This window comes from Pseudophryne corroboree, unplaced genomic scaffold, assembly GCF_028390025.1.
Source record: "Pseudophryne corroboree isolate aPseCor3 unplaced genomic scaffold, aPseCor3.hap2 scaffold_446, whole genome shotgun sequence".
Lineage (NCBI taxonomy): Eukaryota > Metazoa > Chordata > Amphibia > Anura > Myobatrachidae > Pseudophryne > Pseudophryne corroboree.
The window spans coordinates 311,972-323,765 of record NW_026970068.1 but is presented as its reverse complement, the minus strand read 5'-3'; positions in this window follow the sequence as shown (position 1 = coordinate 323,765).

Here is an 11,794-nt window from a genome sequence, read left to right as displayed (position 1 = left end):
GCAGTATATACATGTGAGCATTCTACACAGGTGCACAGTGTATAGCTCCTAGGCCCTGGTTCTTCTTAAAAGCCTGCAGTGTTTCCCCTGGGAGCCTCCCAGGGGAGGATGGATCCTCCTGGGGAGGAGGATGACGGAGAGTCCCAGGCTGCAAGGCCTGAGGGAGGCCCTGGGAATTCTGACCTACCGATTGCAGTGGAAGCCTCAGTGCTGGAGGATTTGGACAGTACAGCGTTTCCAGTGATTGTGGGTCCGGTGATGAAACAGGATCCCCAACTGGAGACCCCCAAACCACAGGATGCCGGCTCTCTGGGTGAGGTAACCCAGGGAGGTGATAAGGTGAATGAACTTGCCTGTGGTGGGGCGGGGGTTAGTGCTGCAGGTGGAGATGCTGAGGTTTCTGATTGCAGCCTGGAGGATTCAACATCCTCTAGTGATAAATACATGAATATGAGTCTAAAGGAATTAAGAATGGAGCAGAACCGTATATACTCCCGTATTACTTATAAAAAAAGAAGGCGTAACTGTAGCAGTAGATGGGAGAGAGTTGCCCTGAAAGATGAACTTTGGGAGCAGAATGACACTTTGGCTGCAGTTAAAAAGAGGATTAAAATGTTGCAGGATCAGGCTCTATTGCAAAAGGAAAAAGCACTGCTAGAGTCCATACCAGGACAAGATGGCGGATGTGATGGTGTCCCGGTCCCGGCGGGTTCTGTGGCGGCATCTGGGCTCATAGTTCCAGTGGAAGACATGGAAGTGGGAAGCCAGACTGCGGAAGAAGTGGTGGATATCGTGGGCCATGATGGAGGTGAAACCTCTGGGATTGCGTCTGGTGCCGTGGATACCGAGGGGAACCCTGCGATGACGTCATCCTGTGCTTTCCATGAGGGGGAGGCGTCTCTCCCAGAGAGAGTGCTGGGTGGTGGCAGTACAGGGGGCATGGTGGCTGCCGGGGTGACGGCGGGTGCCGGAGCTCTGGTGGCTGCTACTGCTTCCTGTGGACTTGCTACCGATGTACTTGTCTCTGAAGCTGCGGATATGGGGACGGCGCGGGCCGTGGTAGATGCTGAGGCTGGCTCTCCCTGTAAGCCAGCAGCGACTGGCTCTGGCTTAGTCGCTGTGGTGGCTGAGGGGGGCGGGGCCAAAGAGGCATCATGTGTGACATCACGAGTGACATCATTTACTGCATCAATGGGAATTCCGGAGTATGAAGCCATATTAAAAACTGGGCAAAGATTGGCCCAAGGACTGCCGGCAGTTGATAAAAGCAGCTTAACCCCTGAGGAGACTACACTAGTAGAAACAGTTTACGGAGATATGGATATGCCTGTGAGGGCTTTAGCGGCCGTAGGCTTGATCCAGGCAAACCAAACTAGGATGGCTGGTGGGGCTGGTAGTGCGGGTATAGAGGTCAGTAAGAAGGTAAATGTTCAAGCACCCAAGGGTCTCCCTGTAATCTCTCCTGTGGTTAGACCAGGATCTGGTTCATATGCCAAAACTTTGGAGGGTTCTGGTTGGGCTAGTACTGGTCCTCAGCTTGGGGTAAGTGGGGGGGTCAGCCTATAAAAAGGCGTAATGTGGTTCAGTTTAGATGGGTAGGGGAAGGGGAGGCTCCTTCAAAGTCTGAGTTCTTGGATATAGTATTCTCGCTGGGTTTTAGGGCCGCAGACCTTTTTGCGTGCATCCATCCGGTGAGAACTCCCGACTTTGATCTGAGCTTCCTCTCCCTGAATGGCTTGCAAGCTTTTGGCTCCCAATGGGAGAAGAACAAGACCAAGGAGCCGTACTGACATTTTAAAACCAACACCATCACCAGGCAGGATAGGGTAAAGATTACTGTTCTGGTGTGCAATGAGTCACTACCGTCCGCGGATATCGTATATTGGTTGTCCAGGTCCTGCACAGTGTTGTCCCCACTTGAGAAATTTGATTACACTAAGGGGGTCTGGGGTGGTGCCTATTCTACCTTTGTGAGGTTGCACCAGGGAGGGGCTGAGACTAAGCACATACCATCTGCTGCTTATATTGGCCGTGACCGGCTTCAGTGCTTCTATCCTGGGCAGCCCAGAACTTGTCACAAGTGTGGTGACTTTCGCCACCTTAGTAATGATTGTACGGTTGTTAAATGTGCTTTGTGTGGCCAGATGGGGCACTGGTCCCGTGAGTGTAATAAGGTGAGGTGCAATCTCTGCGGAGCGGATGGCCATCCCTATAGTCGGTGCCCTAAAGCATTGCATAATCATGATGCAGGGGTGGTTGAGGAGGCACTAGAAATCAGGCCCAGTCATGAGGATAACATGGTGGTTGCTTTACAGCATCAGGATATGTTGAGGAAACTAGAAGCTGGTGGGGTAGGGAAAGTCCAGGTCGAAAGGGGGGAAGCATCTTTTCAGGCAGTGAGTAAAGGCAGGAGGAAGAAGCTAAAAAAAGAAGGGGGTGGACGTTGTATGCTCTAATAGGTTTGACGTTTTGTCCTCTGCTGATGATGATGATGAGGGGGAGGTAGTCATGGTTGGGGGAAAAGAGCTAGTGTTTGTTCCGAATACTTCTAAAAGTAAAAAGCCAAAGCAGGCCTCTAATCTGTCTGTTGATGGGGTGGCAGTTACGGTCAAAGCTAAACAGGAAAAGGGGGGATGTGGTAAAGTTCAGAGCAAAACCAAGCACTTAGATAGTTCTCAGGGGGATCTAGAGTGGGATCCTACAGGGACAGAGTTAAGCCAGGCCTTGGTACCGTTATTAAATAAGGTTGAAGTAGTGCAGAGTTCAGAGGGGAAGGCCCCTCAATCTCCGGGAGAGGTGATGGTGGTGGAAAAGACTCCTAGCCTTGAGGCGGGGAGCCTTACCTATTCTTCTTTGGCGTCCTCTGGTGGGGATGATCCTGGGGGTGGTTCTTGTATTATTGCCCCAAAAGTCCCTGATCCGGATCCTCCCCCAGACAGGGTTGCAAATGGGGAGGGGTGTGATATTAGGGAGGGTGTTGTTGTACAGGGATCTAAGGGTCTGTTCTGTGAGACTGCGGTCTCAGTTGTTGGTGGGGTGGAGGAGGGGGAGGTGGAAGAAATCTCTTTGTCCGATGAGGATGTTCTTCCCTTCGGGGTTACATGTAAAAGAGTAGGATCCTCGGATGAGGATTCTAAAAGACAAGCAAAGAAAAAGTGAATGGGGTCCTACCTCTATAATCCAAGAAACATGGATCCCCAACCTATACGATGTGCCACCATTAATGTGGCTTCCGTGTTTTCTGAACGTGCTCGTTTCTTGGCCTTCGATTTTTTCAACACGGTTGATGTTGACTTTTTATTTTTGCAGGAGACCAGGGTAGGTGACTTGGCCACACTCCATCGGGCCAAGTGTCAGTGGAAGCGGGGGCCTTCCTTCTGGTCTCTTGCGGCCGAGGCGTCCAGTGGGTTGGCAGTGCTTTTTACTGATATGGTAAACGTGCACAGGATTATAGATTTACAGGTAGGTAGGTGCATGGTTTTAGATGTCAACCTGAGAGGACATGACCTGAGGCTAATAAACATCTATGGGCCCCATTCAAAGTGGGACAGGAAATGTCTTTTCAGGGAGATAAAACCGTTTCTTTTTACGGCCCGGCAGATTGTCTTTGGAGGTGATTTTAACACCGTCATTAGGCCAAAAGACAGAGGGGACACAAAGGCGACCCTGGGCTATGATTCCAATTTTCTAGTTAGCATGGTTAGAGAGGCTGGTCTGGTGGATGTGCACATTCGCCATTTCCCAGACCTCACAGGTTTCACCTATCATTGTGGTAGTCGTAGGTCTAGGATAGATAGGTTTTTTTGTTAAGGAGTCCTCGAAAACTTTGCCTCCTGAGACAAAGCCAGTAGAGTTCTCCGATCACGTTTTTCTGTGTGTTGCTTTGAACGTCTCAGAAACCCCTCAGAAAGGGCGGGGCCTTTGGCGTTTGAATTCCGAGCTCCTAAAGGAGGAGGGAGTTAGACAGTGTTTCAGGAAACACTTCTGGAGGCTGGTTGGAGTAGGTCTGAGTGGTGGGAGGAGTGTAAAAATAGGACTCGAAGGCTTTTTCAAAGGCTGGTAGCCAGGAAAAACTTGACAAAAAGATGTATCTACCAGAGCCTGAGAAAGAAACTGGATTTCTTGATCTCTGAGCGTGGAGATAGTGGGGAAATCTCCCGGGTGAAGGCTCAGATGAAGGAATATCAGTACGATCGCCTGGCTTCTTTGATTCTGGAGAGGGATTATGGAAAGTACCACTCGCCAGATCCCTACCAGAGTTGCAGAAAATCAGTTGATTTGAGGGAGGGCCGGGGCCTGTTTGATGACCAGGGTACTCTTCATGAAGACAGGGAGGGTATTTTGGGAGTCATCAGGTCCTATTACTCCAGCCTTTTGTCTGAGCAGCCACTCATCAGAGAGAGGATGGATCAGTTTCTGAGGGAGACACCTGGACTTGAGCAACTTGATCCTTCTTTTGATTCTTTGGGCAGTGATGTGACAGTGGAGGAGGTCAAGAGAGCCATAGACGGTTTGTCTATAAAAAAATCTCCGGGCCCAGATGGGTTAACATCTGAATTTTTTAAAGCTTTTTCAGACATATTGGCTCCTCAGCTCATGGAGGTATTTAATGAAAGCCTGGGTAAGGTATCACTCCCTCCCTCTATGAGATCCTCTGCTCTCATATTATTGTCTAAAGGTAGGGACCCGGTGCGTGTTGAGAACTGGCGCCCCATCGCTCTTCTCAATACTGACAGAAAGATTCTGGCAAAGGTACTTTTTAATCGGCTGATGGAAGTTTCCGGGCTGTTACTTTCTCCGTCTCAGCATTGCACTGTAAAAGGCCGAAGCACCTTTAGTGCTGTCCTTGGCATCCGGGAGGCTGTGGAACAATGTCGTGCTGAAAAATGGGGCAAGTATTTGCTGGCATTGGATCAGTCCAAGGCTTTTGACCGAGTTAATCATCAGTACCTGTGGGCTGTGCTGGAGAGGTATGGTCTTCCAGCGAGGGTGGTAGATTGGCTACGTGTCATTTACAATCAGGCTGAGAGCTTCCCACTTGTCAATGGCTGGGTAGGCCCTGCTTTTGCGGTCGACTCGGGTGTCCGTCAGGGGTGTCCCCTGAGCCCCCTTCTATATGTATTTGCAATTGATCCTTTTGTGCGGAGGCTTGAGAGCGGTGCTGTGGCAGGGGTTCAGCTGGGCCCTGGGTTGCCGCTGAGGGTGGTGGCCTACGCAGACGATGTTACTGTGGTCCTGTCATCTGTGGCAGAGGCACGTGGCATGGAACATCTTATCTGTGAGTACTCTGAGGCTTCGTGCTCCAGAATCAATCAGGATAAGTGTGAAGCTTTCTGGATGGGGGAGGAAGGTGATGAGTTTACCCTTCCGGATAGCCTCCCCCGCGCCAGTCCAGAGATAAAAATTCTAGGTATCAAATTTGGCCGTGGTGATTATGCCACTCAGAATTGGGAGAAGAGGCTGGAAGATGCTACCAGGAAGGTGCAGTCCTGGAGAAGGTGGCAACTTTCTCTCAGGGAGAGGGTTGACTTATGCAAAACCTATCTGATTCCGCTTTTTCTGTATGTCAGTTATGTGTGCTTCTTGCCACAGTCTTTGTGGACCAAGATGAATTCTTTATTCTTCCTGATGTTATGGGGGAATAGAATGAATCTGGTCAAGAGAGGGATCACCTACAGATCGAGGGAACAGGGGGGGGCTGAGTATGGTCAACCCTGTGGTGTTTTTTGCTACAATGTTTTTCCCCTCGATGGGTAGAGAGTTTTAGGGCCTGGGTGTTTCCCTTCCTCAGGTTATGGATGGATGGTGTCCAAGTAAAAACCTTTCAAGTCCGGCATGACTACCTCCCGATCTACGTTATACTGTGCTTGAAGATGACGAGGCTTTGGGGGCTGGAGGTGGGTGAAGTCAAAAACTTCTCTAGAAGGGAGTTGGAGAGAAGTATTTTGCGGACTCACTTTTATGCTCCGCTGTCGTTAAGGGACTGCCCAGGCAGTGTCTGCTAAGATGGGTTGTCTTTGATTAATTTTCAAAGAATCCCACTGAAGTTCAGAGATATTGCCTGGCTTTCTTTCCAAGGGAGGCTTTATGTGCGGGGTAACCTCAAGTGCACTGTCGAAGTGCCAATGATCGTGGCTGCCCACGTGAGGAATGTCTAGGGGAGGTGGAGACAATGGACCATTTCCTCCTTGAGTGTCCCTTCAATATAAAAGTTTACAGAGCGGTATCAAGGGCCTTACGCATCCCGTGCCTTTCGGGGCTTAGTTACCCTGAGTGGGTTTATGGGGCGTTCAAAGGGTATAGAAGGTTTGATTTAACCACAATTTTTATAGTTAGTCTAGCAGTTAGGTTTCACACATGGGGTGCACGGTGTCAGGTTTCCCTCAGAGCAAAGGTCCTCCCCTGTGAGGAGGTGGTGGGAAATATTCTGCACGATGTTAAGAGGATTATGGATATGGATAGGAAGAGGTTGGATGCTGTCGGGTGGTCCAGGCTCTGGCGCCACCTGAAACCCCCTTGAGTGGGTAGCAGAAGTCCTTTTCTTGTTCATCTTATGGCTTCCTATCCTTCACCTTCCCGTAGATTTTCTTTTTTCTGTTTTTTTAATTAAAGCGGTTTGCATGTGACTAAAAGACTTCATTCATCTTTTCATTGCTTATGGTTATGATATGTATTGTTCGAATACAGTAGGTTATTTTTTGCTTAGATGTTAAGCAATTTTGACATTGCGTATAGTTATACAAGCTTTGTTGCTTTTTGTTTGGATTATTGGGCAACATTTCAATGTATATTGTATGTTCTATTTTTATGAGTTTAACCATATTTATGTAATGTATGTTGCAATTTTTCTTAATAAAAGATAGCAGTAGATATATGTGGGCATTATACAGAGGTGCAGCGGTATATACATGCGGGCATTATACACAGGTGCAGCAGTATATACATGTTGGCATTATACACAGATGCAGCGGTATATACATGTGGGCATTATACACAGGTGCAGCAGTATATACATGTGGGCATTATAATCAGGTGCAGCGGTATATACATGTGGGCATTATACACAGGTGCAGCAGTAGATACATGTGGGCATTATACCAAGGTGCAGCGGTATATACATGTGGGCATTATACACAGGTGCATCAGTATACGGTGCTGGAAATATTGTGAGTGTTGATCAGAGATGTGCGGATAAAGTGGGAGTGGGGGGGGGGGGGGGGGGGGGGGCGCTGTCCCACCTGCCGTAGACTTTTTACACCAGAGTTTTGACTGAAAAAATGATTGGAATAATACAAATAAGATATCTACAATATATTTTTTGTATTTTCACATACCTTATATAGTTAGAACTGGAGTATGATAGGAAAGGCTCTGCCTCACCTCACTGCACGTCACTGGGATCTACTGGGTGTAGGACAAGGGGGCATCCGATTAGGGAGCCTCAACCACACTCCTCAGACTGTAAGCTCCTATGGAGAGAGAATTCATCTTATGTAATTAGGCCTATATGTCTTTTTCTTGTACAACGTACTGAGCTACATAATGTACAGTATAGGTACGTTATACAGGAATAATAGTAATTCAGCAGAGATAAGGTTAAGTAACAACTAAATAATATACAAATGAACATGTGCAGTAGAAACAGTGAGTCCTTTATGTTTATGTGTGGCTGATTGCTTCATTTGTACAATAATATATTTTCAAACAGATCTTTCATCTTCCAGGAGATGAAGACGGCTCACCTAGTATCTGCCTTTACGTCTTTTTTATTCAAATATTAAACGTCTGAAACATTTTCCATTCCTGTCTGTGCTACCAGCTCCTTCTGAGCAAATTGAGAATATCTTGAAAAGAATATTTCTGTTTGAAAAGGAATTAAGCTTTCCCTGAAAGGATTCTTAAAGGTTGCGATATTCACAGCCCGATAAAGCGCCACCTTTTTTAATGAAATTCTAATTAGCAATTTTATGCACTCTTCCATTAGTCGGATCAGATTAGAACGCATTTGCACAGTCTTCCTTTTAATTAACTGCGCTCATAACGAGTTTCCAGCAATTGTCACTGGCTGCCTAAGAGTATACGGACAGATGTGTGAACTGACGAGGACTCTGTACCAGACAGCGCCACTAATGTCATCATGCCAGCGCGGTGTGATGTACGGAGAGCATTGCTGCAGATCTCAGCGTATAGTGCACACATGTACATTACTATGAATTCCCCGTGTGACAAGACAAGCAGCGGATAGCACAGAAAAGAGCGGCAGGCAATGATTATAAAGCTGAGTACACTACCTTCCACCGTATAAAGGTCCACATACTGGGCATAGTTCAGAGTGAGCCTGAAGTGTAATCACACATTGCAATGCCTTAGGAAGTGGGATCTCAGCAAACGACTCACAGTCACGTCTGCCAAGCACAAGCTGCAACTCCCGCCCCGTGGTACCTGGCTGAGATGAGGCTGGATTGCATGCGGAGGTGTGGCTCCAGCCATTACACACAAGCTGCGACTCCCGCCCCGTGGTATCGGGCTGAGATGAGGCTGCATTGCATGCAGAGGTGTGGCTCCAGCCATTACACACAATCTGTGACTCCCGCCCCGTGGTATCGGACTGAGATGAGGCTGGATTGCATGCGGAGGCGTGGCTCCAGCCATTACACACAATCTGTGACTCCCGCCCCGTGGTACCTGGCTGAGATGAGGCTGGATTGCATGCGGAGGTGTGGCTCTAGCCATTACACACAAGCTGCGACTCCCGCCCCGTGGTATCGGGCTGAGATGAGGCTGGATTGCATGCGGAGGTGTGGCTCCAGCCATTACACACAAGTTGCGACTCCCGCCCCGTGGTATCGGGCTGAGATGAGGCTGGATTGCATGCGGAGGTGTGGCTCCAGCCATTACACACAATCTGCGACTCCCGCCACGTGGTATCGGGCTGAGATGAGGCTGGATTGCATGCGGAGGTGTGGCTCCAGCCATTACACACAATCTGTGACTCCCGCCCCGTGGTATCGGGCTGAGATGAGGCTGGATTGCATGCGGAGGTATGGCTCCAGCCATTACACACAATCTGTGACTCCCGCCCCGTGGTACCTGGCTGAGATGAGGCTGGATTGCATGCGGAGGCGTGGCTCATGCCATTACACACAATCTGTGACTCCCGCCCCGTGGTATCTGGCTGAGATGAGGCTGGATTGCATGCAGAGGTGTGGCTCCAGCCATTACACACAATCTGTGACTCTCGCCCCTTGGTACCTTTCTGAGATGAGGCTGGATTGCATGCAGGAATGTGGCTCCAGCCAGAGCCAGATTAAGACCATGGGGGGCCCCGGGCACTTAAGACCATGGGGGCCCCTAATAAGGAGATTGCAGATGAAAAAAAAAATATATATATATACATATTGTGGCAGGAGAGGTACTTTGCCACCTGTAAGCTACACACAGGGTCCTGGGGGTGGATGGGAAGTGTGGATGGACCGGGTTCCCATCCATTTGGCCCAGACCAGGTCTTATAGGCTTCTTAGCCCAAGAAGCTGCTTTATCATCCAGCACCTGAGTTTCTCCCATGAGTCAGGGCTCCTGAAGGCAGTTAGTGTCCAGGTGATAGGCCTGCTAGGGACAGTGGGATCCGGAGGGCTGGGCACTAGTGTCAGGATGCCGGGACTTGGAGGGTTCCTTATTAAATAAGAGGGAGTGAGGCAGGGCCTAACCTCCCTTGTAGTTTATACTAAAGACAGTGATCTTTGTTTTATGTATATCTTTGTTTTTGAGCTACCTGAATAAAAGGTATTTGTTGTTTTTGCACAAGCCTGGAGTCGGTCGCTGGTGGAATTTTGTAGCAGGGCACATTCTAGCAAGTCTCCTGTTACAAATGGCGCCTGAACATGGGGCCCTTCTGCTAGTCGTGTCACACATGGCAGAGGACCCAACAGTCGCAAGGTAGCGGCACACATACCAGCGAACTCCAGACCAAGCTGAACTCGTGGGCATCAGTACCAGACCAAGGGTGTTGTGAGTAGTTGTTAATCCCAAGCCCACGGGGAAAAAATTATATATTTTGTTTAAACTGAATGTGTTTGATTTTGGTGCAAACGTTTGCGTTGGCAGCAAAGAGGTTAAACAGGGTGCATGGCCTGTTCTGTCTTATATGTTTTGCACCAATCACTGAAAGTAGCTGTGCTGATTTGCTCTAAGGGGCTGCAAGCAGCTGGTTATTTATGACTGAATTTCTTTTCCAAGCTTATTTTTAAGTGTGCCTGCAAAATCTGGTAATGGGAGTCTGGTGTCCCTGTTAATAAGCTCATTAAGACCAATCAAGCAAAGTTGATACCTTTTATAAATGTGGTTCCATTTAAATAGAGACATTTTGTGGCACTATGTGTCCCAGCAATCCCTGAGTTCTAGTTTTAAGAGCCTGAAGGGAAAAGTTATTTATTTGCACTACCAGTGTAAGGTATTTGGGACCACTATATACATGCTACATTTCAGTGCTTTGTTAAAAGCTTAAATCTGTGCTAAAAAGAGAAAAAATGAATTTTTATTTTCCCTTTCACTTACAGTTTTCAAAAGTAACAGGGTGAATAAAGATTTTCAGATATACAGCATATTATGAAGTGTCTCTTCAAATGGGTAACAAAAAGAGAATTCATGCTAAAAAAACAAAAGGGGTGACAGCTCTAACACCTCAGGTCAGGAACTTATGTGACTCTATTGAAGCCCCACAGTTGGAGAGTGAAGTGGAGAGCTTATTGGGGAGTAATCCAGATCTTGGGGAAGATTTTAGCATGGAACCTTTTTTTTGGTGTCACATGATGTTACCTTGAAAGCAATGTCCAATTAAAGGACCAGGAGCTAGAAGAGCTTAAGGAAAAATGTGATTTCCTTCAAGAGCAGGTGAACACCTTAACGCAAAAGCTGGAGGAGAAGGAATCTCTTTTGTCTGACTCTCTGACCAAATTGGGAAGGAGTAGAGAAGAGATTGCCAAGCTCTCAGGCCAGGTGTCAGAGTTGCAGAAAACCTTGGCAAGGGCTAAACCCAGATCTGAAAACTTTGTAGTACATAGCCAAGGACGATTAGAGTAAATATCCTGTGACCAGACACGATATGGGAGTTTGGTTCTGGCCAATAAGGCTCTGTCGCAAGACTTGGCGGAGCTTCAGGAGGAGGTTTCTAAGCTAAAACCATTGGCTATGCCTAGTTTCATTTCAGACACAGGCGTAGCTACACCAATTGCTGAAGACGTTATGCCAAAGGTTGGTTCAGAGACATTATCAACCGAAGTGGAGATGCCATCTTCGGGGGAAATGATGCCAACGGTGGTGCAGGCTGCGGAAGAATGGTACCATACTGTATTGGAACCCGGCTATACTGGATTCCCTGTTCCAGCCAGAAGGAACGGGAAAGTTGAGCCAGAGCTGCCAGTGCCTAAGGCCCGGAAGGCTCCCTGCTACGCCACTAGTAAGTCCATCTGCCTGGAAAGTGGAAATGAGGGTCCTTCCTCAGAGGTAGAGCATTTACAGGCACTAATGTCCATTCAGTTGGTATTGCCATTCCAGAGCATTGGGCAGCGCACAGAAAATCCACGGGAATTTTTCAAGCAGCAAGAGAGAGCCACATCAGATGACATTGTTTTGTTGTTAACCCCTAGGACGTCAGTGAGAAGTTCCTCCGAAGCAGCACCACCTCATTCTCCAGAAAAAGAATGTCGTAGTAGCTTGGGTGAAGAGTGGAACAAAGCCCTGAGTTCAGTAGAACCTGTTCAAGATGGAGCATGGCAGCCACAGGGGCTCACAGAAG